We start from the raw sequence: 6,205 nt of genomic DNA, 5'->3' as shown, positions 1-6,205 counted from the left end.
TTCCCATGTTCAGAATTAGTTGTAACAAAGACCTTAAGATAACAATTATATAGGTCACCTAATCCCATTGACTTTGTTAGGGTAGCATCTTCCTTGACTTCAGAAATGAGTACAGGTTTGAACTGTGATATGCTTTCAGGACCTCTTGAAGAAGGGTAGCTGTGCATACTTCAGAATATATGTGGAAGTGTTTGAGAAAGTCTAGTGCATCATTCCTAAAGCAGTGCAACTGCTGAACATGGAAAAATTATATTGTGCTCATCATATGAGAGCTCTGATTGTTGTAAGAAACAGGGAATTGAAGGCAATATTAAAACAAACACATGTCCACGCAACATCAGTTTAATTTGGTAGCAAAGGAATTATTTTCACTGCAGTAATTAGCAGTGCTGTTGCTTAAGAACCACAATTCTGTCATAAGGTTATCAGGACATGCATGCATGTTACAATATAAAATTTACATTTATCACAGAGAAGAGGTGGAACTTCACTCCTCTGCTTGCCTGTGTTGTCAGGGAAGGGCATGCTGTTTGCATAAGATACAGGTCACACATTCAAAACCATTTTCCTGGCACTCTGAGTCTGCTTCCTTTGTGCAAAATGCTGATGCTTTTGAGATGCGATGATTTAGCGTGTCACTGTGCTAACATAACAGATGGCACAGGAGTGTAGAATGAATGAACAATGAATGAGGGACCACATTTCACTTTTGTCAGTGTGCAATCTTTCAGCGGTTCTGATACAAGGCATCTATTATTCACTCTTCTTAGATCAACTGCTCCCTTTGTTTAACACTACCCAGTTAGTAGTGAGATACTTTTTTGGAAAAAAATAGGTAAAAAGTCAGTGCAGTATGAAGAATTAACAGTAGAAGAGACTGGTCTTTTTAAACCTGAGGTCCTCATTTCCTTCTAACAGGACCCCAGAATGACGACTATTGTCTTCATCTTGTATCTGAACATACAGCTCCCTGAATCAAAACCAAGTGTTTCCTAAACCTCTGCCTCCAGGCCTCCTCTGCAAAGTCTAGCACAGCCTTTCTGTGTCACTGAAGCCCCAGGTAACACCTAAAGCAAGGTGTTTAAGTGGGCTTAAGCACTCTTGGGAAAGGACCTTAGACGTTGCTCCTGCTCTTTATACAAGGATGAAGCTATACAAGGATAAAGCTTATAAAGAGTAAGAAAAAGAGAAAATAGGTTGAAAGTCTTCAAGGCAGCATTCAGATGTCTGGCCATATTTATTCACTCACTAGAAATGAGGAGCAAAGAGAGTGGATTAAAAAAACCCTGTTCTTACCCACAGGTGAACAGGAAATAGCTGCAAGATAAAATCTAAAGGAGAACTTCTCCTCTGGTACAAGTTAAGGATGACTGGTGCTCAGCAACATTCGTACGTTTTGTCAGACCTCAGGCAGCTGTTTCAGATATTTCAATGAGTACAGAAAGGAAAGAGTGATACTCTTAAATACCAGTGTATATGTTAACAAGGGAAGAGGATGTATCAGGTAGAAAATAAATTACAAGCTCTTCAAGTGTAGGTATTAAAACATCAAGCTATGAAAAGCACTGCAGTGTTCTGTAGTAACAGTCCAAACATTACAGTCTAAAAATGTTACAGAAATGTTTACATAACCGAATCTAAGGACCTAATCCAATGCTCATGGACTTCACTGAGACTAAAAATCTTGATGCAACTTCTTTTTTTCTTTAAATAATCCCTTGGAACTGTAAAAACAGTTCTGTGCTATGTATTTGGAGACCAAGGGCTTTCCACTGATAGAAATCCTGGAAAAGCCATTATTTTCTGAAGTTATTGCTGTCTCTGAAGGTTAATTAACATTTGCTTGATTTAGCATTAAGAAAAAGAAATTTTTCACAATAGTTTTGCAATTCATTTCCCAGTAGAAAGTTATATTAATTATTCCCTGAAGGCCATCAGATTTTAGATTTAAGTATAAGATCCATGAAGTAGATAGGAATTTCTAGTGAAAAAACAGCAGCCAGAACAATCCTTTGCTAGTATATACTTGGAGAAGGTTAAAGGCAATTTAACCTCTGCCATCAGAGTGGAGGTTGTGCAGTTGTAAAACTTCTCACATCCTAAACCAACACCATCTTAAGGCTAATCTGTCAGCTGGGGAGACAGGCTAGTTTGAGGGCACCTTTGATCCCTCTCCCTGACACATAGAAAGATCTTTTGGGAAAAAAAAAATAGATATGGGGCAGGACTTCGAAGATAATCAGTTCGCTGGAGGAAAAAAAAAAAAGCCTCCTAGGCTTTGGCAGGTTTTTGTCATACATACGGAGTGTCTGTGCATCTAAAATGTGAGTGAGATCAGTCAGCATGTCATTATTAATGAATAATGGGAAATACAAAGGAAAAGGCAAAGCCTGAGTGCAATGGACAATGACAGCTTCGATAACTTTTTTATCTCACAAGTTACAGGTGTGCTTTCTAAAATATCAGAAAAAACCCTGAGCTACAGTATCCACAATGCAAGATGCAAGTCTTATGTGACATCAAATCTAAGGAATCCATGGAAATTGCTTCTTTCAAAGTAGTGATCTTCATATATGCTGCTGAAACACTTGAAAGTGTTTCAGGATGAAGTAAAACTTCAGCTAGTTTTGCAAAAACAGAAGACAGCAGCTCCAGCTGTCAGTGATATACAAGTGCTGAAATAGTAACCATTCTGATGGCAATCCTTCAGATCTTCATAAAGAGCAAACTGGCACCACCATCTGAAAGTTTTCTGAATTCAGTGTCATTCTTTACCCAATTCCACTTAACCATTTAATTAAAACAAAAACATTCGAAACAGCCTTCAATAACATTTCAGTAAGGACAGATTTTTTTTTATATAAAAAAGGAATCATCGTTGTTTTAAAGGATCATTACTAACCCCTTCTGCGTTGAAAACTAACTATGCCTTTAAATTAAAAAAAAAGTATTTAGAGGACCATGAGGTCCTGCTTCTCCTTTACCTGTAACACTAGTTCAGTTTTGCTATGCATATGAAAAATGTCCTGAGCTGACTCAAGGTCAAGCCCACCAAAGCCCAAAGATGACCTGGTCTGTGTTGTCCACACCCATGATTTCTGATCATAACAAGAGGACAGTGCAATGTTTCAGCCTTGTTCTTTAACACATTTTGGTCCTGGTGTGAGTTAGTTGCCTCCATTACACAACAATTTCTTTTCTGTGCTATTTACTGCTTTAATATTCTAAAATTGTGGGATGAAACAAGAGCAAAACTGCCCTACCACAAACACCTCTCAAGAATGGGCAGGTGTTTACTCAAGGAAGACCTAACATACATCAAAACTTATTATTTAGGTCTCTGCCTATTATATATGAATAGCTAAAATGGTAGTTTCTTTCTTTGTACCATACACATTTCATTAATAACAAAGCCTCATGATTTCACACAAATTCAAAATGTAGCAGAAAAGTGCATATCTAAGGTATCTTAGATGCAACTAGTTGCAACTAAAATTTAAATTATTTTAACAAATAGACTACAGGGGTTTTAAAAAAATTTTATATGGCCATACCATGAAATACAGTCATATGCGTTTAAACTAGAGTTACCAAGGCAGGTCCCCAATTTTATTACATTTGCTTGTCTACTTACTAATTTGCAAGAAAGGCTCTTTTCAAATTAATCTTCTGCAGCACATTAAATTATTCAGTATACTAAGATATGGAGTTAATCCTTGTTTTCCCTGCAGAAAAGCTGTGATAGGTGAATTACAATGCTGTGTAGAATGTTTTAACATGCGTGTGTTCCGTTTTGCAGGAACGATGTATTGGAAAGGAGTACCTGAAAAACTGGAGTGTGCTTCCTCCCCAGTTAGCACATTCCAGCATTAAAACTAACCATTGGTATTACTCGTTAAGTATACCTAGGAAATACCTGTGTATACCTTTTGTGTACTAAGATACCTTAGATATGCTGCAAGGACTGGTCCTAAAAGAACAGGGTTAGACCCAACCATTGAATCTACTGACCCTCCATTTTCACAATCTATACAGTAGTATATTATAAATATACATAAACAGCAAATCATCTGATAAGGCATTAGAGTAACAGAGAGCTTGTGCTTTTTTCAAATTGCTGAGAAGAATGACTATGGTACACAGCCTCTCTTTTCAAAATAACAGCTGTCTCTACCCTGCAGGAAAGAGAAGAAAAGAAATTGGGCTTTTGGACTCCAGGGGGGGGTTCAGCAAAAGAGATAAAGAGCTGGCAAATTTCAAAACACTGCCTTAACACATATCTGCTCACACTCACCAGTAGATTTTCTGTTTATAAAACAACAAAAAAAATTATTGGGGGGGGGGGGGGGGAGACTGTGGTGGTGTGACTTGTGACTTGAACTGACAAAATGAGGTGTTGATTCCAGACCATATGTACTGAATTCTCCCCCAGAAACCGAAAGAACAGTCACCGAGTCCATCTGGTCCCCGTACCGCAGAATAAAGCTTCCTTTGCTCACAGCATTCGGTGCAGCACATGTATGCAATTCAACGTCACGTTCCTGTAATTATCTTAGTACATTCCCCAGAAAGCTTGTCTTATCCACTTGACAGCTACCAAGTGATCTGGGCAGACCCCAGCGCTCTCGCTGAGCCAGTGGCATGTTAATGGACAGCCGCACCGCAGAAGATGTGACAGGGGAGCCGAGCAAAAGGTTTATCGTGCATTTCCTCCGAACATTTCCCGAGCCACTACACAAGCATCAGCACTTAGTGGAGCTGATTCTCCCTATCTAAGCAGCCTTGCTAAGGCTATGACAGTGATTCCTGTTTGAAATGTTATGCTGCATTCCCAAGCAGGCCAAGATTGCATTAACTGTGGAAGAAAAGGATAGTCAGTAACTCCTCCAAAATTATGCCACATCCTCACTTGAGGAACAACTGGATCTAATTCCCTGAGCTCTGTGATCCAAGAGAAAGGTGTGACAGAAAGGTTTGCAAGCAATTGAGAATATATGCCCTGTATTTCCTTACATCCCTTTTTGCCATTAAATATACCAAGTAATTAGTTCTTTGTTATAAAATACTATTGGGGCAGCCTGAATAGTCTTGTAGTTATTTAATAAATTACTCGGCAAAGGAGTGAATTTAGCCAGGCGTCCACTGGTGAGGAGACTGCTAATTAACTGATATCCAGGCAGGCAGCAATTACCCTTCTCCTCCCAGACAAAAAGAATATCTCTATTCCAAATACATGTCCAGAAAGAATTAAGAGCTCTGAAATGTACATCTCTTCCAGTAAGAAGCGATTTGGAATGGAGTAGCAGTCAACCCAAAGATCTCAAATCATTTGAACTAAATACAAAACAAGATAAAATAAAGAATCTGGGCTTTATGAAGGGAGTGAACTGGCTTCAGAAACGAGTTTCCAGCTGGGACCAGATTGCAAATGCCTTTATTCACTCTGCGGGAGTAGTTATTCACGCGAACAGACCTTGTAAAGCCAGGGAAACAAACTCACGTGAGCATGTAATCACGACTGTGAACATGAAGCTTGCCATCTGACCTTCAAAACTGACAGAATTTTGTGGTGTTTTTACTAAAAATACTATAGGGATGTTGGGGGTTGTTTTTATTTTCCTTAAATATTATTTTGCTGTCATTTCATATCAAACGTCTTAGGAGGAAATTAACTGATTTCATTTTAATTTATTGAGAATTTTTCATTCTGCCACATTTGCTCAAATAAGCCAATTTACAGGTTGGTGTCTCAGAACAGATTTCTAGCAAACAGGATGCTGGGATTTATCAGGCTTGCACTCATTTTGGTTTTTGGAACGTCCAGCCATAAAGCAGACTTCCTGTGGTCACCTGGGGCTGAGGCTCTGCTGATGAGCACCCACCCACCCGCACGGAGGCCAGGAGCCATCCTAACAGATAAGTGTGAGCATAAAGGCAACCAAGTGACTACCCATGTTGAGTAGGAATCAAGGATTCCTGGAGGAGTGTCCAGACAGCTCTGCATCCTCTGTTTAATGACCCATGAGAGAAAGGATGCATTTAGAATTGAGCAACATAGAGCTGTTCTGATTACAAGAGTTTTCACTCATTTACATAAAGACTGAAAAAGAAATGTAAGAAGTACAATTAGTGACCTAAGGGGAAAATTTCAAAAGCACAAATAAGATTTAAGCGCCAAGCTGCAATAAGCAGTTAGAGATAATTC

This window comes from Gavia stellata, chromosome 12 (assembly GCF_030936135.1).
Source record: "Gavia stellata isolate bGavSte3 chromosome 12, bGavSte3.hap2, whole genome shotgun sequence".
Taxonomy (NCBI): domain Eukaryota; kingdom Metazoa; phylum Chordata; class Aves; order Gaviiformes; family Gaviidae; genus Gavia; species Gavia stellata.
Note: the sequence above shows the minus strand (reverse complement) of the source record.